The following is a 24350-nucleotide window of genomic DNA, read 5'->3' as shown; positions in this document are numbered from 1 at the left end:
ATATTTCAATCATATAAAACCTTTTCTCAAATGGTTGATATGCTAGCTTGTGTCATTCGAATTTTATTAGATATATTTCTGCTGCATAGAATAGATATTGTGTCATTTGAGTTTATATCATTCTTGCAATTAATATTGCTTAAAAGTTTGTAAACGGTTTTGTCTTTTTTCCCCTGATTTTAGATTCAGATTCTAATAATCCATTCATCCTCAATCTCTCACCTAAAATGATGCAACTTCGCTGATTTTTATTAAATTCAACTATTATAGAAGTTATGTCGCCAAAGTTTTAGTCTTCGAACCTAAAGATCTCTTAAAAACCTTTCATATGCTCATGCCTGTTACTTTGAATTCGCATAAACAACATAATTTTAAGTTCATATTTGCAAAAAATTTGGATCGGAAAAATTGTTGGATTGAACTTTTCCAGTCAATCAGACATTGCCCTATATGTGAGAAGTTCGAATTCTATAGTCACTCCAATTCCTGCTTCTTTATTTAATAATCTAAAATTCAATACTTCATATGTAAGACAATTGAACTTTTCCACATTATAAGAAGATGAGCTGAAGATGAGATGAATACTTTAAGATATTTTATTTCATGGAACTACTATACTTGAACTTACTATAAATAGTTTTATGCGAGAAAAATATCTAATTTGAGCACTTTTCCGGACGTGTTTGAAAACGGCTTTGCTAGGGCTGAGGCGAGTGCCATCACGTGTTTCTATAATGACCGTAGGTACATTGGCTTATGGTGAACGCGGAGTAACGTGAAGTCAGATAACCTTCCAAACGTTATAGAATTTTTTACAGGTCATTTGTTTTAATAAACCCAAGTGCTTAAAACTTTTTTATCCGCTGTGCTATAATTTCAAAAAAACTTTCTAGTGATAGCTGTCAAATATTTTCCTCGACATCGTCTCTCGACCCTGTTAGAACTAAGCTACCAATAAGTTATTTCAGTTGTGAATCTACAATATATGGGCTGAAATTCAGAATCGTTTGAAATTGCAACGTTTGGACCTTGCATAGAGACATCTTTCATTTTTCATCAATAGTTGGGTTATCGAAATTTAGAAGTGCAAACAATTTCCGAATCAACATATAAGTTTTGACTGAATTACGATGTTTGATCAGTTTGTTCCCGGACTTCTCCAGATTTTTTGAAAGGTGTGATATTTCGTTAACTTTTAGGAAACCCCATTCTTATCTGAATTAGTACTTTTCAAAATAAGTTGTACAATAATAGAGTACACAAAGACAATTAGATTCATTAACGCTCAAATTTATTCAAAAACCAATTTTACGCGTTTCGAATTCTTGGACAACTTTTATTAGATAATAAGACCCAATTTTTCTGAAAACGGTAATATGTGTATCTATATTTTCTGAAATAGAGTCATGCACCCGTTGGAAAATGATAACCATTATTTTTTTGTGTATAATAATTTACTTTCCTAACTTTTGTAATATGTTGTAGCTAGTTTCACCCCTTTTTCAGCGGAGGCGTAAGGAAATTACATTAACACTGCCACATCGTTATATGGCGCCTCGGTATATCGGGGTTGAGGAGGTAATATTTAGGAAGGTATAAATGCCCTGGTTACCTAAGATTCAATACGCGGCTTTGGTCAGCTGAGCTCACTAGAGTTAAAATTTATACTGCACGATGACTCTGAAAAATGCCTGCCCCCTACCTTAACTAAAAGGGCTTCGGAAAAAAGTTGCAGAATTTTCAAAGAATGCCTATGTACTCGTTACGAAATGCATTCATAAAATTTATTTAAAAAAAAAATACATTTCCAATTTTGCGAAATAGTTGATAGTTTTTGAAATTAGTACTGACAGTTTTGCGGCTGAAATAACGATGAGAGGTGAGGGAACGGTTCGATAGAATTTCAGCCATCTCCTACAAATAATATATGTATATGGCACAAGAATCGCGCTGTTACGTCCCAGTCGATAACTACTGCGGCGTCCTCTCTGCACCCTACCCTTACCAACCTGCAGTTACTATAAGAGAGCCTTACGCACTCTTACCATAATTTTTACAATTAGACCAATACCGACATACACGGTTACTATCGTAACGTACAATACCGTTGTGACGTTAATTCTTACACTCCATTTTGCCTGTTATTTCATCAGCCAAGCTCATATCTATGAAGCATTAAGCACCGTATATATAATTTTCACAATTGACCATTATATCTTTCACATTAGCTTTCACATAAAACCCTTCATTTACGATCTCAGTTGAAATAACTCGAAGTGATAAACACTTGCAATAGATTTCAAACTTATCATTCAATTCAGATAACTTCGCAGACTAAACACAAGAAACGTGCGATGAGAAATCATGGATAGCTCAGAGACAGATAAGCCCTTATTCTTAGAACTAGGGAGAGCGCCTTTGTTTTAAGGCGATGTGACTAACCTGTGCATCACCGCTTTCTTTATTCATATTGATCACTAATCAAAAATCTTACCCCCAAGTATTAATCAGCCCGGGCCAATCATTCTAATCCCACAAGAAACCGCGACTCTTTTGAACTCTTCCTACTTTTCCACCAATTCAACCCCGGTTCAAGCACAGGATAGAGTACAATTTCAGAATTCTTAGAGAAGAGATTTAAGCACCGAATAGTAGAGATCAGAAATTTACAGGAAACATAGAATCAAGTCGTAGAATAATTTAACTCTGAATCTCCAAGACTTAGTAACAGTTTGTGTAACAATTGTAAGCCTAACTATTGAGAACTTGAACGAGATTGTGTAAATAAATTTATATTGAACCCAAATGTTGTTATAAATAATTATTTCAGTCATGCATAGTGATGGTTGCCTGGACCAAAAACTTAAAAAACTCTTAGAATTTGGATGAACTGAACGAGAAGAACTGAGGGGCTGATCAGCAGATTTCCAGGATTCATATACATTAGACTACGTAAGTCAAGAGTACAACTAAATCACGCAGTGAATAAAGAACAAGGAATCTTGGGTAGCTGGGGCAGCATGACTTGTCTAAGGGGAGTTCCATACGTAATGTGCAATTGATTGTCCACACCCCTTCCGATTTGTCTCAAACTTGGTCTAGTTAATTAATGGGTTGTAAAAAAAATTCCCCTAAATGATAAAAATTTTACCTTTTACAAGTTGCAAGTTACACCAAATCCAAAACTTGTAATTATTTTTTTCACATCGCTGTAGCTCCCAAACTGTACGTCCGGGCCACACAATCAAGTGGGACAAAAGTTGTGTAATTTTATATACTTTTTGATGGTTTTGCGGGACAAAGTCTATTTCGAGTTCGAGGTAAAAAGAAATCGGAAAAACGTGATTTTAAGCTCGTTCCCCAACTTTTTTTCGGCTCAAAGTTTTATCATAAAATGCGGCTATTTTTTCCGCAAATTTTCCTAAAAAAAAAGTCACGGGACTCAACTGGTTAAAAGATATGAAGGTTTTTTTGAATCTAAAGGTTTAAAGGTTTCTTTCATGCATGCGACTGCGACAACTGTCGCGCGGCGGAAATACGCTGATTGGCCAATTGGTCAGATATTGACGGGGATTAGGCGTACTTTTGTCTCATGTGGAGTATTTTTTGTCGCCCGAAAGTAGATCCGAGATGAATTTTCGTGCGATAGAATTCTATCTAGCATGCGACGAAGCCTGCAAACGGTAGAAAACACGACGCACATGGAAAAGGTTAGTAGATTTTCAAGTAGATTTATGATATAAATATTCAATTCTAGCCACTTAATGGAAGTGACCAATATATTAATGATTATCAGAAGTCCAAACTACATCGTCGAACGGATATATTTTATACACGTGACGAGATTCTTGTCGTCAGCGTCGCTTCGTCGCGCGATAGTTGTCGCAATCGCATGCGTGAAAGAAACCTTTAACCTTTAGATTCAAAAAAACCTTCATATCTTTTTAACCAGTTGAGTTCCGTGACTTTTTTTTACGAAAATTTGCGGAAAAAATAGCCGCATTTTATGATGAAACTTTGAGCCGAAAAATAGTTGGGGAACCAGCTTAAAATCACGTTTTTCAGATTTCTTTTACCTGGAACTCGAAATAGAGTTTGTCCCGCAAAACCATCAAAAAGTACATAAAATTACACAACTTTTGTCCTACTTGATTTTTTGGCCCGGACATACAGTTTGGGAGCTACAGCGATGTGAAAAAAATAATTACAAAATTTGGATTTGGTGTAACTCGCAACTTGTAAAAGGTAGAGTTTTCATTATTTAGGGGAATTTTTTTTACAATCCATTAATTGACTAGACCAAGTTTGAGACAAATCGGAAGGGGTGTGGACAATCAATTGCACATTTCGTATGGAACTCCCCCTATACCTTTTCAAACATTACCTTAGCTGTTGGTAAATTTCTCTTCAAGGCTCATTCCTGCACCAGCCACTCGTACGTAATAAGCTATCTCTTTCGACCACTATGCAGCTCCATCCATACTACGCGACTATGCGTGAGTGAGCAGTGAGCGGGTCTACAATGACAGCATAGCGCGAGGTAGGCGAGGTAGGTATTCATATCGCGGTTCCCCTTCTCTACAGTCCCGATAACTGCGATATAACGAGGTGGCACTGTATGTATTTATTGCCTGGTAATATTTGCATCCGATAATTAAATGCTTGTATTATTTCAATTGTGTAATGTATTATACATGTAATATAATTATTCTCACAGCATGGACGACAAGTATGCATATGGATTCAGCAACATATCCACGATAGCAAAGAGGGCAGAGGAAAATTATACGCGACCGACACGTGACACCGCCCAATCTACAAACATTGATACCTGAAACGCTTCGAATTTATGATTTCAAAACCTGAATTCTCAATGTATACCTAATCCCGAATTAACGGGGTACACAAAATATCATCTAATAATTATTAAGTAAAATACAGGAATACACACACACACAGCTACACGCGCGCGCGCGCACACACTATAATATACATTATATACATGTATATAATGTGTATATAAATAAAATCAAAGGAAAAGAATGGAAATACAGTACAACGGACCAAGAATATTGGGAATCAAGCTACAAAATTTCGATCCCGCAATACTTTTTCACATTTGTTATAATCTCTTTAGCAGCTGTGCTCCTCCATGTAAATATTTTTCTACTTCGAGTATCGATTTTCAGATTTTGGTAGTTATTTCCAGACATCGTGGACTCAAAATTGTTTTTACCAATTTTTTCCCCACCAATTTGAAAACCAAAATAAAATTCAAATTGTCTCTAAGACAGAAACTTTAGATGCAACTGAAATCAGTGTTACACTGCAATACATTGTATGCAGTGTGTCTCATCCTGTGATTACAGATGCATCAACGTGAACTTTGAAGGTAAGAAGAAAATGTTGAAACAAAAAACAAAAATTCACCAAACAGTCTTAAAAGCTGTGATTATAGTTAATTAAGTTGAATCTAATTGAAAACTTCCCGCTTAAGGTTATAAAATAGAGATCTACAAATCTCCATTAAAGCAAATCAATAATATACATTTTTAAGCAATTATAGTGCAGCATGATTTCAATTAAGGTTTTGAATATACTTTTCATCCAATTTTGATGCATTGAGACTCATTTGGTTCGTGAATTATTTTTTCACAAATGGCGAATAAACGGATTGTTCTGAAGTTATTATCGGGCATACTCTGTTTATTTGAATATACGTTTTTTCTGTTAACTTGTTCACATAAATTTCAACTCAGTTTTTGTAATAAACATTTTTTTAATGACATTTTTCAACAGACTATACGCCATTTACGTGATTATCATGAACCCAAAGTTTATAAGGATTACATATTTCAAATATAAAATGAGATAAATACACATGTTTATATAAGAAATACATGTATGTACTATGTATGTATGTATACATTACACACCCAGGCGACTAGTTACAAACGTGATTACAAATCGTGTGGCTCAATAACATTATATTGTAATGTATTATGTATCATGAAAATTTTTATAAAATTTTATTATCGCTCTACCATAGCTACATATACCTTATACAATATATAATGTACACATTACATATAATGTATATTTCACCGTATATATTATACCATATATACACGGCAATAACGACCAATGATTGTACGACTGGCTCATGTGACGCATGCATTATCGATTCGCGCAAAATATTGTACATGACAAGTTTCGAGGGAACGATCAGAAAAGGTATTATGAATGAAGACATAATTTAAAGAAGGATAAAAAAAATTTGAATGAAAACACAAAATGAATGGTAATTATATGTAACTGATCGCTGTGTGTTTTGTACAAAATACAGGAATTAAAACGCTTATATGTACATGTCTATAAGTGTTAAGTATTATAGTATCAGGATAATTAATTATTGTATGTGATCAATTATTGTATACTATTAATTATTGTATGCTGTAAAATTATACCGTTGTAATTAAGTGTTAAAATTTATGTCAAATCGTGTACTAATATATTGGTTATACACATTTTTTAACCACCTATTCATGTTATATGTGTATATAATCAATCCAAAGTTTTTGAGACGAGTTATAAATTATTTACACTTGCAAGTTCTCCTTTAATTATTATTATTATTATTTTTTTATGTGCAGGTAATTCTACTTATTTTTAATCGGTAATATTTTTACCTTTCACTTTTTCGAATATCTTCAGTCGGCCAAAAAAAAACTGGTCCGTTATTATTTTCTCTTGCATATAATAGATCAAGTACTTCAATCCCTGCGCATTCCCACATAGCATACGATGATCCATGTATATACATCACGTGTTCGTAATATGACAAAAACGTCGGGTACGTCTCATGTATATAGGTAGAAGATACAGTGCATACATATACAGATATGAATATTCAATGTTCATCCAATGAACATACAAAAAGTGTATACCACAGTCAGATTGTCACACGCACATACCCAGAATGTTGCGCTTGTACATTCTGCCTACATTCTTTGGCGAATGTACATATCACGTGCATGATATGTACAAACCAGACAGATCCGAATCAGTCTGTACCTCGGTCATAACCAGAATGTTGCGCTAGTACATTCTGCACACATTCCTCACCGAATGTACTGTAACGTGGCATTTAGATGCCCGTTACAAGGGGCTCCTTAAACCCTGGGCGGAACTAAGATTTAGGAATTTCCGAAATTGAGTCACGAAGTCTTTGCAAAAGAGCGCCTGGACTAGAGTCACGCATCCGAAACTACGAGAGGGGACACCTTAGCGAATAGTGTAAGATATTTCAGGTATTTTGTTTTTTTTTATTTTTCGAGCTACAAAGGCATCAGGCAAGAAGTCGGCACCAAATTCGAGGAAATTGTGGATTGGCGGACTAGCGACAATTGCGAGGGAAGAACGTCGAGGCTGCGGAGGGGGAGCCGACGCACATCCCCGCATCGCGGGAATCCAAGGTGGATGCGTTTCCCGCTGGCGGCCGGCGCGCCGCAGCCTCTTCCCCTTCCCCCGCCAACAATTGACTAGCGAACTTGCGACGGACCGACTAGCGATGAGGGAGCACCACGCTCACCACCAAGACCACATGGAGCTGCGCGGAGAACGAGAATGCGATCTATTGCTAATGAAGGTGCGCGTCGAGTTGCGCAATCGACGAAATCAATGACGGATCGATTATTGCGTATTCTTGTGGGTATGACGTCACATATGGGATGGCGTATCGAGATCCGTGTTGCGGCAGGTCGTAGGTTCTTGAATCCACTCTAGTTCTGGCGGTCGTGATAAGTAGTCACGTTTTGGAAAGTTCCGCGAAGTAATGGAGTCGCCCAAAAATCGCGAGGGGAATGGAAAGGGGGTTGCAAGGATGTAGAAGGTAAGCGCTGCTTCTATCCCCGCGATTGAATTTCGCGCATAATTACGAAAAGGCTTGCCAAGTAACGGATAGCCGTTTTGGATTTGCGTTGTAGAAAAGTACTCGAAATTCTTTTGCCGATTCTTTTGCTTGATGACCGTAGCCTGAGTACGCGTGTTAGGGTAGAGTAAATTTTGAGTTCTTGAGAAAGTTAAGTTGAGTCACGGGTTTCAGTTGAGTCTCTTTCGTTTTTGAAATCAAGTATAGCCGAATTCCACTGTACCGGGTCGAGCCGCGTTATCGGGTTTTTCAGTGTCACCTCTCGAGTAGGTCGGGCAGTGCCGAATTGGAGTGCTTGGATTAGCGAATAACGTTTTCGAGGATTTTGAGAAGGTTTGATTTCAGATGCGTTGCGATAGCGAATAGTTGAGGTTAGGTTTAGTTGCGCCTGCGCTTAGTTCCGTACCCGTTTAGTCAAGATGATGTGAATTGAGTTGTATTACCTTGAGATTGTGTTTAGTTGAGGTTACATTTAGGGGTACTTGCGCTTAGTTAAGTTGCCGTTTGTTTAAGATAGTGTTTAGTCGAGTTCTGGTGATGTATAGTCGAAATTGCCGTTGCGTTGAGCAGCGGTTGAGACGAGAAGTTCGAGTATTGAGTTTTGGTTGCGTCTGAAATATAGTGGCGTTGCGGATTGGTTTAGTTGAAATAAGCTTTAGGTTAAGTCAAGTTGTCACGTTTAGATTTAGGGCAGCTCGTGGTAGCGTCGAAGCTACGAGTCGGGTGAGATCTCGGGTGAGATTGAGGACGCTGTCTGTTCGGTAGCCCGACAGCGCACCGTCGAGAATGTAGTTTTAGTTTCGGTTTTGAGCAATTATCGCTATGGAGAAGAAATGGCGAAATTGCATATTGAGAATAGCGCATGGAGATTTTGTAATTGTTAAGTGACATTTCAGTTAGGGAGCCGCGAGCTCAGTAGGGTAAGGAATAGTGTAGGTTATGTGTAATTTCCTGTTTAATTTTACAATCGCGACGAGCGACTTTTGCATTATTTTTTTGTTTTTGTATCACTGCTATTGTGAAATATAAGATTTTACTTCACTTCTTTTGTTAAGTAGCGTGTGTATTTCGAGTATCTTTCTCTCTCCAAAAATTACCTGCCCCCCCCCCCCCCCCCTCTCCGCGGTACTGAGCTATCGAGCATATGCTCGAGGTATAGCGCATTAATGATTTCGAGGCGTGTTGATCACGCCAGGTGCCCAACAAAACTTCGCGATATTGTTTTAGATCGAAGGTACATCGTGGACACCAAATTATTGTGCACGCGGTAAGTTCTCGGTCATTTTCTCCGAGTGACCGAGGGGCGGGAAAAATCCACGTCACAGAATATATTATGCGTCAACGTACCAACAGAAAAACATAAAAGCAAGCAAACAATTGTTCAATTTCAATATTGATGTCGATACAGGCTGACTATTTTATATTTGACTGAACTCAAAACTGTAAAATGCTACGCTTATGGCAGTTACATGAATTCACGATGTTGATTGGCAATTTTCAGGTTTTCGCCTTTGATAGACGTACTGCAATTTCAGAATACTGCCTACCATATCTTCTCAGAACTGTGGCCGGACAATGTGTCCAATCTGTTTCTGGCGCCTAACTATCTCTTATGAATTCGAGCATTTTTTTTTTTGGTACAATTAACCGAGGGCCAATAACATTCATCTTTGGTCCACACGTACCATTTGTTCGGTACAGCTTCAACTGAATCCTCATCTTCGAACTTAACAACCAGGCATGTTCCAGCAGACTCTGAGCTTTTGTCTGTTAGCACCACCATCATTGATTCCATCGTTTGGCACGAATGTATATTATTGATTTTTGTCAAACAAATTTTGTTGTAATGAAGACTCAAATATTTGCATTGATATTATGTCTATACATATATACACTATAGGGTGGTCATGAAAAAAACATTCATCATTGCTGCTTCCCAAAATATTAGTCGTTGATAAAAAAAAGAAAAATTAAAACATCCGCGCAATCTCAAATCTGTGACATAAACGGAGCACTTAAAAACAAAAATATTGACGTAATTAAAAAAATAGTTGGTTTCATTGATTAAGAACATATAATCTTTTCCAATAATCGAAAAAAAAAAAATATTGTTCATACAATTTATTTCCATGGTTGCCCTGCACAGAAAAAAAAATTGAAAACTGCAGATACAGTTATTAAAGTTGCGACAAAGCAAAAATGAAAGAACGGATTTTCGAACTTTTACTCTGGCTCTTCGGACGTCCCAGAGAGAGAGCAGTACGCTGGGTGGCCTGGTCAGAGGCCTTGAAGAGAAGTCTGAAATCCCACGTTACAACTCCCTCCCCCCCCCCCCCCCCCCCTAAACGGAATGTGGGGGTGTCAGAGCGCCAGCGCTGCATCCCGCGAGCCAAACTCTTCAAGGTGACCGCAAGCTTAAGATAACCATACGCCGTTGAGCGGTATTCATCGAGAGGCACAAAAAAAACCAAAAAAAACTTTTAGCGGTCTCATGAACGGACGTCTACCCGCCGTTGTTCCGATGTCTGGGCCTCCGGGGATCTCCGCCAGTTCTACTGGTTCCCAGTCGTACGTCAAGGTTGTCTAGGGGAGCCCTCCACTTCGCCACCGGACCTGAAACTTCGATAGAAACCCGCCACCAGGACCCCGGGGAAAGAAAGCGAAACGCCATTTATTCCCTTTTACTTGGTCTTTAGTTTTGGTGCACACTTATCTGCGTCTCCCGGGTCGGCCCCGGTCCTGGCCCCGGCCGGTCGTCGACGCGATTATCCGCAGCCGCAGGATCTCCATTTCCACAACCAACCCCCCGTCGTCCCTCGCAACTTGGGGGGTCGACGGGACGACTTCTCTCGCAACTGGGCTTGGCGGTGGTACCCTCCTCGCTAATCCGGGGGGTGATGATACCTGCCTCGCAAACAGGGAGGGTGGTGGTGCGACCTTCCTTGCTACTGGGGTTGTTGGGGTTGCTGCCGGTGACCAGCAAGGGGGTCCTCTGCTTGGCCTGCTGGGTTGGTCGTAGCATCTGGGGCAGGTGGTCTCTATACATATATTTATAAGCGCGATAGTGAGTAGCGTGAGGCTAGGTAGAGATAAGAGGGCAGGACAGTGACCATGATATTTATATAACAACTGTGGGAGAGTCAGCGAATAGGAAAAATAGAGAGAGGTGGTACGCCGGACGTAACAAAGGTAAGTATTAATAGTGTTATGTGAGTATCTTCGTGAATTTGAGAAACCAGAGATGATCCGGGTCGACGTCGGAAAGAAATCCAATTAGTCCAGTTTGAATAAACATGAGGTCTATTCTGAAATGTGTCTCTGCTGTCAATTTTTTTACAGCTCAATTGGATGCCAAGAAACGTATCCTGAAAAATGTGGACAATTTTATTGACGACTTTGCGAGAGAAAAATTATTAAAAATTTAAAACGCTCTATTTCGACTATATCGTTTCATTTATCGAGTTTAGAGAAAAAAGCTTCAGACAAAAGTTGTAGAACTTGTCGTTTTCTATAAAATTAGTCTTATATAAAAATTACGTACCGTTATCGGATTAGCGCTAAATGGGAACGGATGAAAAATTCGATACTTTTGTTATACAGTGAAACCTCATACAGCTTACCTTCACACAGCTTACATGGGCGGCATAATGGGTTGGGTTGGGGCGGTAGCGCAGGGCCGGCGCTAGGCATGTGTAGCTGATACGTCTATTACGGGACCTCAAGAATTTTTAAAATTTTGTTTCCTTTCGATATTGAAAGTTCATAGTAAAGTATTGAAATATTTTCAACAACTTTAATATGCATTTTACTTTGAAAATAAAATTTATTATAAAATTACAACATTTGAGTTATACAACAAGAGTAAATTATTTTTCTATGATTAATAGTAATCATATACAGATGTCAGATTATAACAGACACTTTGGTTAAGAAAGCGTGAAATCACCTACAAATCGTGAAAATCAAACTGTGGGACAATGAAACACATAAAATCATGAAATTTTGGAAAAAAAGACGACCCAAACTAACACTGAAATGATGAAACATTTTCATAATTATTATAATGTGTAACGTGGCAGTTCGGTTAGGCCTGCCCGTTACAAGAGACTCCCTGAACCCTGGGCGAGATCCCCGAATCAGGGTTTAGAAAATCGAGTCGCGAAATAATCTTAGAGAGCGCCAGAACTAGAATCACGCACCCGAGCTTCGACAGGGACGAAATAGCGCATTGCGACCAAGATATTACAGGCTTTTGTTTTCTTTTTATTTTTTTTTGAGTTCACCGGCTACCCTCCAGCGACCAACTCCGACGCCGAACATCTTTCGAGGCAAGGCGAAACCGCGGAGATCTCGCGGGAAGGACACCGAGGCTGCGGAGGGGGAGGCAACGCAGATCCCTGCAGCGCGAGAATCCAAGGCGGACGCGATTCCCGCTGGCGGCCGGCGCGCCGCAGCCTCCCCGCTCACCCCGCCTACGCCCTACCAAGGCAACCGCGAGAGACCAGCTAGCGACGAGGGAGCACCACCCCGCCCAACCCCAGGACTACGTAGAGCTGCGCGGGAGACGACATCGCGATCTAGCCTTAAGTTCTGCGCCGCGTAGCGACGACAGGTGCGCGGCAAGTTGCGCAATCCCCAAAATCGATGACCGATCGATTGTTGCGCATTCTTAGGGTGATGACGTCATGAAGGATTAGCGTGACGAGATCGGCGTTGCGACCATTCGAGATCACTCTAGTTCTGGCGTTTAACGAGTACGAGTGAACATAGCGATCGTGCGTTTTTTTGGTTGTGAAAAATTTGAGGAAATAGAGTGATCGCGAGGAGAATGGCCGCAAGAGACCACGAGGGAGTCGGCCCTTTTGTCGCGTGGATGTGGAGCGGTAAGCGCTGTTAACCTTCTTGCGAGAGAATCTCGAGAGATCATTAGTAAAGGCTTGCCGAGGACGGATAGCCAGTGAGGATTGGCGTTAGCGACTGTACTCGAGATTCTTTAGCCGATACATTTGCTTGGTGACCGTAGCCTGAGTTGCGCGTAAGGAAGTAGCGTTAATTTCGGGGGATCGAGGAGATCGAGTCGAGTCACGGGTTGAGCCGAGACATTATTGCCTCGAGTTTGAGTGTATCTGAAATCCGTTACACGGGGTCATTTTACTTCATCCGATACAGCCTCCGTTCTCGTGTAGGTCGCGAGCAGTCTCACGGGGAGCATTCGAATTCGCGACCGCGTCCCGCCGTCGCAGAGAAAGTGGAGCTCAGGTCCGCGCTAATAAAAATATTCGTTCCTAGAGGAGGGTCGCGGGTGCCGCGACAAGCCTCGTTTCAGTTTAGTTTTTTTTCTTTATTTGCATAATCCGTTAGTATTAAGTTGGCGATTAGCGCCGTTCTGTAGAGGACGATCGCGAGAAGCGCGTCGCGTCCGATTTTGCTTTTGGGTTCTTTTTGTGTGTAAATTAGCGGTCACGAGTAGTATAGTGACTAGCGCACGTAGGCCGTAGAGGTCTTCGGGATCCCTTCCTATTTTTTTTTTTTTTTTCTTTTTTTTATTGATTATTTTGTTTGCTCGTTCTTTTTTTTGTAAGCTAAGCGTTTGCGTTTGGGATCGCGAGGACAAGCTTCCGCAGTATTGTTATTATTTTTATTTTTTTTTTGTATTATCGCTATTTTGAAATACATTGTTTAATTTTCTTGCTGCTTTGTGAAATAACTTGTCGGCGTACGTGTGGCGTATCTCTTTCTATATAAAAATTACCCCTCCCCTCTCCGCGGTACTGAGCTACCGAGCATATGGTCGCGGTATATCGTATTACCGATTTCGAGGCGTGTTGACCACGCCAGGCGCCCAGCAAATTTCGCGGTATTATTGCAGGTTCAGGGGACATCGTGGACGCCAAATTATTGTGCACGCGGTAAGTTCTCGGTCATTTTCTCCGAGTGACCGAGGAGCGGGAAAAGTCCACGTCACAAATTGGCGCCCAACGTGGGGCCTTCGCGAAATTTCCGCTGTAAATTTCCGAGAAAGATAGTGGCGTTGCGCGCTTTGGAAATTTCGAATTAGTAACGGATAGCGCTCGCGTAACGAAAACAACAGCGGTCGGAGATTACGGGAGAGAGAGGTCGCGCGACACTTCGGTTAAGCGTGTTGACGTTTGGAGTACAGCGAGACAATTTTGAATACAGAGTACGAGAATAAAATTGTATCCAAAGGGTGGCGAATAACACCGAAACTTGCGATTTACGACTCAGGCTACGAGTTGACGAATATACCGGGTGATGAAGAAGTACACCGCGTATATTCGCACCTTACATTTCTAATACTAGGGATAAGATCGCCTGCTTTTACCGCGAATCTCTTGTGTTCAAATCTCCCTCTCTTGCTCCCCACCGTCAATCGATCTCCAGCGCCGTCGATGGCGCTCACGCATGGCTAACCAGTACTGCGTTCAAAAAACTAGCTTCACGGCGCTCCACGCGAGGGAGGTCTGGAGCTGGGACCACGGAGGCTGCTCCCCCGGCTCGCCACGTTTTACCTTTTCTCGCTTGCACACAGTAACTTTTGCTATCGCATCACGTTTTTGCTAAATCCGTACACACACAATCCTGTCTGAGACAGCTCAACTGTTTGACCCTCTAGGGTTAATATCACCAGTTGTAGTTCGTGCTAAGGTGCTGATGCAAGATCTCTGGCAAGAGAAGGTCGGATGGGACGATCAGCTCACTCCGCAGATTATTCATCACTGGACGACATTCCGCCAGGAACTCTCTCAGCTCTCGCAACTAGCAATCCCTCGCTGGCTGCAGCTTCGCTCTGACGACACGGAAGTCGAAATCCACGGCTTTTCGGACGCATCACTAGCTGCAATGGCAGCTGTTGTCTACGTCAAAGTCTCAACTCCCGGGGAATCATCAAAGGTGACTCTGGTCTGCTCCAAGACACGAGTTGCGCCCCTGAATCGCCTAACAATACCACGATTGGAGCTTTCAGCTGCACTGCTCTTATCAAAACTCATCAAGCGAGTTCAATCGACTCTCTAACTCAATCATGTTCCTGTTACCTTGTGGACAGACTCCTCAGTATCCCTCGCTTGGATCAACAGTGACGCAATGCGTTGGAAGGAGTTCGTGAAGAACCGGGTTCAAGCTATCCAGACCACTACACCTAATGCCACGTGGAAGTTTGTCTCAGGGAAGCACAACCCCGCAGACTGCGCCTCTCGAGGCTTGACACCCTCGCAACTCATCACACACAATCTCTGGTGATCAGGACCTGACTGGCTCACTGAATCACCACGCCTCTGGCCTTCGTTCGCCGCTCCGACTGATCAACCAGCTGATGACGAAGTTCGACCAAGTGCTGTACTCACCAGGACTGCTCCGAAACTACCGTTTGAAACTTTATTCGACAAAGACATCAGTCTCACGAAGCTTCTACGCATCACAGCTACAATTCAACGCGCAGCAGCATGTTTCAGGCGAACACCAGCATCAAATCTCACAGCATCACCGCTGAACCCAGCTGATCTGCAATTTGCGCTCACGTTCTGGATCAGAGCTACGCAGCAAGTTCACTTTGCCAGCGAAATTCGTGCAATTTCCCAAGGCAAAGCACTCGCAAAATCGCATCCGCTCACCAGACTCACCGCCTGGATCGATCAAACCGGTCTGTTATGAGTTGGTGGACGCCTGCAAAATGCTCAGCTGGAAGAAGATGCCAAAAATTCTCCAATTCTACCCCGAGAATCGAGAATCACTACGCTCTGCATCTCCAACGCACACACTCGCACCATGCACGGTGGTACGCAGCTCACACTCAACTACGTACGCCGATACTGCTGGATACTTGGTGGTCGCGCTCCTATCAAGCATCACATTCATCACTGCGTCACCTGCGCCAGGATACGCGGAATACGCGCTCAACAACGCATGGGACAACTTCCAGCTGCACGTGTCACACCATCACTTGTCTTCGAACACACCGGAGTCGACTACGCAGGCCCAGTGTCTCTCAGGTTCTTCCAGGGGCGTGGCACGCGCTCATACAAAGCGTGGATCGCAGTGTTCGTGTGTTTTTCAACCTCTGCTGTTCACTTGGAGCTTGTCACCGATTACACCGCCCACGGTTTCCTGAAAGCCTTCAGACGCTTCACTGCACGACGCCGCATCTGCAAGACGCTCACCAGTGACTGCGGAACCAACTTCCAAGGCGCCTACGTCATCCTGAAACGACTGCTTGCTGGTTCCACCAAAGAATCAAAGCATTTACAGCAACTCATCGCCAATGACGGCACCAAATGGAAGTTTAATCCACCAGGAGCTCCTCACATCGGTGGCAAATGGGAAGCTGCTGTGAAATCCGTCAAACACCACCTCTCTCGCACCAACTCAGACAAGATCCTCACGTACAAGGACTACTCTACGCTACTGACTCAGGTTGAAGCAGTGTTGAACTCTCGACCCCTCAATGCTCTGTCCGAAGATCCAGACGATCTCATCGCCCTTACGCCTGGACACTTCATCCGAGGAGCAGCTCTCACCACGATACCTGAGCCATCACTTCTCGACACGCCTCACAACCGACTATCAAGGCTGGAAGAAATTCAACAAAGGTTCCAACTGTTCTGGTCTCACTGGTCAGACGCCTGCCTGAAATCTCACCAGACCATCTCCAAATGGAACACCACATTCCACGACATCAACGTCGGATCGCTCGTCTTACTCTCAGACGAACGCTATCCACCGTCAAAATGGCCGTTGGGACGCGTCACGCACATTCACCCAGGCAAAGATGACCTGACGCGCGTCGTCACCATCGAGACTGCTACATCGACGTACACGAGACCTATACACAAGTTGGTACTCCTTCCGATCCCGAGGCACAAGGAAGATCTTCAAGATGTCGCTCCAGCTTCATCTCAACTACTTCTCCAACGAGCGGAGAAGGGGGGAGAATGTTCAAATCGCCCTCTCTTGCTCCCCACCGTCAATCGATCTCCAGCGCCGTCGATCGCGCTCACGCATGGCTAACCAGTACTGCGTTCAAAAAACTAGCTTCACGGCGCTCGGCGCGAGGGAGGTCTGGAGCTGGGACCACGGAGGCTGCTCCCCCGGCTCGCCACGTTTTACCTTTTCTCGCTTGCACACAGTAACTTTTGCTATCGCATCACGTTTTTGCTAAATCTGCTAATTTCTCACTAATCTATCGCTATATCGTGCTAATATCTTGCTAATAAATTATATTATGTAATTAATTGCTTGCTTTAGTTTACAGTTTCGAAATCTTTGAGTTTTCTGTGCTTCAGTGGTCGGATCATCGCACCGCATGTGCTTAACCTGCAATCCGGCATGCTTTTGCATAACCTCGCTTACTTATCAATATCTAATTAAATATAAGCCGTGATAAATAATAATTTAATGTGATTAATCAATTTAAGTAGTTATAAATAAACGATAAATAAGACAACGAAAGTTGTTCTATTTAATTAAAATTAAGCTACCCGAATCTCCAGCATTTTCAGTTACTTTTTCTAGCTACATCAGCCTATCCTTTATACTTGCTTGTGTCATTTTATTTTCTTTTGTTATTGTTTTTGGATTTCTGCTTCCCTTTTGTTTTTCTTTTGTTTTCTGGGATTTCGAAATATTTTTTTCTTGTTTTTTTTGTGTGTTTCGAAGACGGATTTCAGCATCGCGGTTGATTTTTTTTTTTTTTTTGTTTTGTTGCTGGTGCGACAACACTTTTTTTTTCAGCCCGTCTTTTGTTTTTTTTTTTTTGTTCTGTTTTATTTTGTTTACGGTATTTCTTTTGTTGGCGCTTTTATTCGCCATTTTGATATCGCTAAGGGTGTAGAGGTGATTACACCAATACGAGAAAGCATCTCTCTCACGTTCTGCTGTGGCTTGTGGATAATAGCGAATTAATTTAACAAGTTTCACGGAAGGGTCCATATTGGATACCCTGCTTGCGCTCAGACTCTAGCTACGGCTTTTGTCTTTCGCTCCGAATAGTTTGATTTTACGTGCTTCTGCTTTCATTACTGTTCTTTTCTTTGCGTGCTTTTACTTTCGTCACTGCTCTTCGTTTCGCTGGTGAAATCAACATGGCGGAGGTAACCGTCGGCGCGTGGTTATAGGACATGACGAGCGATGAGCTCGAGTTAGCATTAGCGACCGCGAGGGTGAATTCCACCGGTAATTTGTTGGTACGTCGCGACCGTTACGTGCGACACCTCTTGCATGCGCGCGGGGATCTGACCGTCACGTGGGAACCTGACGACGAGGATGTCTTCGCGGGGTTGGCCGAATTAGCAACCGCTGCAGAACCAGGGCGTGAACAGCCCCGAAGGGCTAGCGATTCGCGGCTGTTAGAACCCGTCAATATCACCATCGCGACCCGGCTAACCACGGTAGCAACGACGAGTACGGTGGTGAGCGTAGCCGTCGCCTCGGCGGCTATCACCACCTCGGCGGTGTATGGTAGCGCCTCGCGGCCGACCGCGTATCAAGTTCCGACGCGGATACCCTTCCACTCGATGCCGTTTTCGATAGCGAGCGGGGCCCAGGAGCACTGGGGAGAGGCCTCCCCAATCCAAGGGCAGCGACAGGGGCACGAACAGCCCTAGTGAATTCCACCCGATTGGTAGCAGGGACGTCAGCTCCGCGGGTTGACTTCCGGTCGCTACCGGCCGACCCCTCCACAATTCCTCGCGACATGGCGGCCGCTGCCCTGCCAGCTTGGGCAGTGGCGACGACGTTCTACCACCTTCAACCAACCCAAGGCCTGGAAATAAGGCGTTATATGCTGATCTCGGCGTACATCAAATATAAACCGCACGGCTCGATTCAATGCCCTCTGCAAGAGAAGGTCCAACTCGAGCGTAATATCCGTAAACAGCAGACAACAATAATCAATGTGAGGTAGCACTAGCGACCTCACAAGCACGTTACGAACATCACGGGGCAGTCTATTACGACAAGTACGTAGACGGTACACGATGCTGTTAATTTGACGCGAGGTCCGCAGAAAATGGTCACGCCACGACAAAGTGTTCCCGATGATGACACCCAAGCACGACACCGAGCTTGATAGCGGGACAATCACGTCCCTCACACAGATGGGCGGAAGCACTGACTCCTGAAGGGTACTTACATAGCGCGCAGATCCAATAATGATCGCTTTAGTTTTTGCAGGGTTAAGCCGTAAGCCACGAGACTCAGCCCACTCACAGATGGCTCTAACATCCTGATTCATACGAGCAATGCCCTCTTCTATTGCAGCAGGTGGACACCACAGATAGATCTGTAGGTCATCAGCGTAGAAACTATAATTACAATTAGAGAGAGCATCCCTGAATCCGTCCAAATATAATGCTGTCACGTGCGGAGCGGTCTCGCACGCGACGACTTCAACCCTCTTGATCTCTCAGAGGTTTATATTCAATTTTTAGGTGGATTAGGAGGTGAACGTCCTCTACAGGGCGTTCCGTGTGAAATGGATTGGAGGATTTCAATATTAATTCAGGAATGTTTTGTATAGAATCAAAATGTTTAATGAAAAAAAAAAAAGATAGCAAGAGAAATGGGAGACGGGAAAGCTTACAATATTCCTTATCTTAATGTTTACTCTCTCTCTCTCTCGCACTTACTCTTCGGTGGTTCAGCTCTCAATTCGCAGAACGGCTCACGCTTTCACACTCACGTTCAATTAAGACTACACAACTTGATTAGGTTCGTGGCACAGCTTCTTACACTTAAAGTCTAACTTCGAAGACTAACGTCGCGACGCGAGACGCTTGGATCACCGCGTGTAGATTTAAAGGAATGCTCTCTCTAATCCTCGAAGACCCAAGACTTATAACTCTATACTCGACAGCTTTGAAGGAGCCTGTTTCCGTTGATGTTGGTTTGATCCTGTCTCTAACGGGACTGGCTTCGCTCGCTCGTCCGACACCCCTTGGAACGTCGGGCGGCGAGCGAGTTTTTCGCTGACGTTTGCAATTTCGAACAAAAACTCGCCTCGCAACAGTCATCCTCGAAGCGCGTGATTTCGCGCTCGCCTCATCCCGGTGTTGATTACACCCGGGATCCGGCGGGCGCGAAGACGCTGACGTTGCTGGCTGTCCAACTACGCCGTTGTGCTTGGCTATTCCACGAACTGGTTATAATAAAATATTTTGTATAGACTAACTAAACTATGCTTCCCTGTCTCTAAAGATAATAATAATATATATTATAGTTTCGAGTAAATGTGCGGCGCTCGTGACAATGCAAATAACAAAGGGCCAAGAAGCGAACCCTGAGGAACCCCGGAACTTAGCGAGCCCCACTAGGAGCGATTTCCATCATAATCATACACAGCCTGACGACGACCACCGAGGTAGGACGCGAACAACGCACTGCAGAAGCCGAGAAATTAGGTTCGGCAAGAGTGACGAGCAGTAGGTCGTGACGTACAGAGTAAAACGCTTTTGAGAAATCAAAACAGAGCACAGTAGACACATTCCGGTTATCGATGGCCTTACGAGCATCGTCGACAATACGTAGTAGGACCGATTGCGTACTATGATACTTCCTGTAAGCTGACTGAAATGGATCGCGGAGATTACGTGAGTCGAGATAAGCCTTGACTTGCCGTGCCACAATACGCTCAAAAACCTTGGACAACGTGCGGAGCAGCGAAATAGGTCGATAATCTGAAGTTGACGTCGGTGTAGCCACCTTGGGAATAGGACAAACAAGTGCGTGTTTCCAGGCCAAAGGAAACTCAGATGAGCAGAAGGAGAAGTTCAGCAGGTGCAATATATGTTCGCAGATGACAGGGAATGCCAGTCGAAGCATTGTTGCCGATATCCCGTCAATACCCAGTACATCTGAAGCCGTAGCACGCAAGGCTGCCTCGAGACCCTCTCACGAGGCCGGTTGAACTCGAAAGGCATCCACCGCATCCACCGAAGACAATCGGAAATCCAGTGCAGGCACACCAAGGCCAGCGGACAGAAATTGCGCATTCAGCGCTTCGAGGGGAAAAGCAGGAGCAGTTTTGGCCTTTCCTGATGTAAGTCGTCCCAAGTCCCGGAGCCTGGACCAGATCTTCGCCGCATCGTCCGTTTCAGCTTGGAAGCAGTCAAGGAAATAGCTGTCACGTGCAGCCCTGAGCATTGCCTTAACCTCATTACGCAATGTGATAAATCGAACATGCAGATGAGGCAGGCGCGTTTTCACGAAGGCTCGACGGAGCCGGTCTCTGCGACGAATCCACTCTCGCAATTCAGCGGTGAGCCACGGGGCAGGACGCCGCTTCACATAGACCTGCTTTGTTGGCGCATGAATGTCAAAAACTCCCAAGATAGCTGCGTTTAGAAAGTCCACCTTCTCGTCGACGGATTGAAGTCGGTACAGGGGCTCCCAATCCAGGGCCGAAAGGTCTCGGAGAAGAGCCTCCGCGTTCACCCTCCTGAGCCCACGGCAAGTAAATGAGATAGGCTCACGCGCCGGCACGATAACATCATACACCATGAAAATAAGGTCATGTGCAGATAGTAATGGCACAGGATATTGACCAAAAGATCGAACATTAGATGCGTCATTGACAATGCAAAGATCCAGGCGGGTACTTGACGTCGCAGTGTGATGCGTAGCCCCATGAGGGACAATCTGCAGTCCATTTGCCATACAGAAGTCGCGGAGGTGCACAGTATCGAACGAGGCCGCGTTCAAGTCTGCGTTGAAGTCTCCAAACCCAATACCATGAGAGTAGTCCAGAATAATCTCAGTGAACCGATCCTCGAACACAGAGAGATGGCCCAGATGAGGGGGGCGGTACACCACCGCCAGCAAAAGCGCCGGAGCATTGGGAAGCTTAAGTTCTACAATAAGAAATTCTGGCAAGCGGCAGTAAAGTTCAGGCGACGCCGACAAGACAGAAACTTGAAAACTGTCAGCCACAAATATTCCCACCCCTCCTCCAAGATTGCCCACCCTGTCTCGGCGCAGTAACTTATAACCCGGTAGCTCTACCATCTTGTTCAAAATCTCGGACTTAAGCCAGGTCTCCGTCAGGCAGATTACATGATAAGTTTTGGACATGAAGTGCAGGCGAAACTCGTCGATGTGAGGCAGCAGCGACTGGCAATTTACGTGGCAGATGGAAAGATGCCGGGGCCTAGAAGAAGAGAGGGATCTATCCATAGTTGATTAGCCACGCTTTGGCCGCAATCTTCCTCCGTAGGATGGGACAATGAACACTGTCCAAGGCCGAATGTCCGCGATCAGGTAGCTTTGCAACTGTGCAGTTGTGACACACCACAGGAATGTCTTCGGAGACACAGGTGTTGGAACGGTGAGTACCAGTACAGTGGCCACAGTGAACCTCTTTGTTGCAATCCTTGACCGTGTGTCCGAAATTAAGGCAAATAAAGCACTGGAGCACCCGAATGTGGTCCGCGACACGAGACGAATTCCAGCCAAGCGAGATCTCCGGTAGAGCAAGAAGACGCTTCCGATTTTCCGCCGTGGTCTCGATCACGCAACGAGTAAAACGACGCCCCAGAGGTGGATACATATATATGAGTTTTGTATCTTCTGCTTTACTCCCGACAAGGTTTAGCGGGAGAAGGTTCGCCAAAATTGCATCGCGACTCATTACGGACGGTACATTATGCAGGATCATTCGAGGGTTGAGCCTTACATCCTCCTTGACTACAAGACCGGCCGCTTCAAGACTAGCAAGTCCTTTTATCTCGTGAGTTCTCCTTCCCTCGCCTGCAAGCGCTCGCCATGATTGCGCACACTTGAGTCTCGCGATATTTTAATACTCAGGGCCGCCGGGTCTACCGATCCACGGAGCGTTTGCCTAGTGACCTTGATAGACGTGAAGCGGGCTGCTTCAGACCCCTTAGGTTCGATGATAACGCGGTTATGAGCGGCTTTTGGCACCATAAACGAGGAGCCACGCGCAAGGTACACCGTTTCACCGTGCCCAGCAACGGCTTCGGCAAACGATCGCGTGGCAGGGGCCCCGACCCCGTGCCTAGCATCATCGCCCAAGGGCTTAATTTGCCTTAAACAGCCTATCACACGAGACGATAGTTTCAAGCCTAGTGAGCAGCTGAAGATACGCGGAGCTTATGGCGTGAAGAGAATCATGATAGTGGTTCAAGGCCCCATTTACCCGCTTGCTCCTATCCACCGATTCCTTACTTGTCAGTAGTACAGAGGCTATAACTTCTCTCGAGTTAGTCATCGAATTTAGCGTCTTGGTGAAGTCTGCATATGAATAAGGAATATCTCGCATAAGCCCAGCGAGCCCAGCGAGGTGTTTAGGCGTTATCCTGACCACTGACTCCGGTGACTTCGCGTCAACATCTTCAACGGACTCGAAGTCCGACTCATTCTCCGTCTCATCGCAGTCTTGCCGTGGAGTGAGAGGCGACGACCCGGCACCCGCCATAGGAGAAATAGAGAAAGAAAGAGAGAAGTTCAAAGATTAGGCTGCCCACAGTGCCGTGTACGCCCCGGCCAAGATAGAGACACGCTCCCCACAATCACTTGAGTGTCAACCGTCAACCGTCAATCTGCACCTCACATACAGTCCCCACTCGCTTACACACCGCCAGTCGAGGGAAACGTCCTCGCAACTAGACGGACAGGCGATAAACAGACCGTGACCGCCCACGCACACCGAAAGATCTCTATAGTCAGACTAAGAACAGCTCCAAAAACCACACGCACACTTGCTCACTGTACACAATCTCGTGTCACCTTTGAGTGATGGCAAACCCGAACCAAGGAAAAAGGCACGAAACTATTACCAAAAATTGCCGAACCAGTACTTTACAGTATAAAATACTGCACCCGCCCCCCACTGTTACTGCATACGCCCAAGGCAAAGCTGCCAGCAAGACGGCAATGTACACAACGCCTCGTTTAATAGAGAAAAACATCAAGTAAACGGAGCGATAAATAACACGTCTATATGAGCTTAGGAGCTTACTTGTTCAGGAGAGAGAGAGAGAGAGAGAGAGAGAGAGAGAGAGAAAAGCGTTTATTCAGAATGTCCTGGGGCAAGGTACCCCCTAAGGACAACAATACATTACAATGTTAAACTCTCGATAGAACGTAAAAAACAGAAACATGTAACAGAGTGAGGAATATTTAAATTTAAAGAGACTCCTTGCAAAGCATATTTGGTTCTTCGGTGAAGCTGCAAGGTAACGGGAATTTGAAAATGAAACTGTATGCTCCAATGGATGAGTCTACAAAAATTAATTATTTCAATTATGAAAGTGTTCCATTATTGTAGTGTACGGGGGAGTAATGATTTTAACAAATGTTCAGGATTTCGGATGTGCAATTGTATCAGTTGTATTTCCATGATTTTTAGGTGATTTGACCTCCTGAAACGGCACACGAATTTACAGGTAGT

The 24350-nt window shown here is 44.1% G+C and overlaps 2 protein-coding genes across 6 annotated transcripts in view; one reads left to right on the top strand and one right to left on the bottom strand.

Moving 5' to 3' along the window:
* Nucleotides 1-6520, top strand: part of LOC124308743 (GTP-binding protein Di-Ras2) — a 310047-nt gene extending 303527 nt beyond the window's left edge. For 4 of the 5 annotated variants that reach the window (XM_046771753.1, XM_046771755.1, XM_046771756.1 and 1 more), the window contains one exon: nt 4718-6520. The gene's annotated coding sequence lies outside the window, so the exon portion shown is untranslated. Of the gene's footprint in view, nt 1-2830; nt 3163-4717 lie in introns of those variants that run through there. The other variant, XM_046771754.1, reaches the window with a different exon arrangement.
* The window catches only part of LOC124308739 (zinc finger protein 436-like), a 113581-nt gene that overhangs the window by 2731 nt on the left and 86500 nt on the right, over nt 1-24350 (bottom strand). The gene's annotated exons all lie outside the window — the stretch shown is intronic.

This window comes from Neodiprion virginianus, chromosome 7, assembly GCF_021901495.1.
Source record: "Neodiprion virginianus isolate iyNeoVirg1 chromosome 7, iyNeoVirg1.1, whole genome shotgun sequence".
NCBI classification, from domain to species: domain Eukaryota; kingdom Metazoa; phylum Arthropoda; class Insecta; order Hymenoptera; family Diprionidae; genus Neodiprion; species Neodiprion virginianus.
The sequence above is the reverse complement of the archived record's forward strand: the minus strand, read 5'-3'. Positions and strand labels throughout refer to the sequence as shown.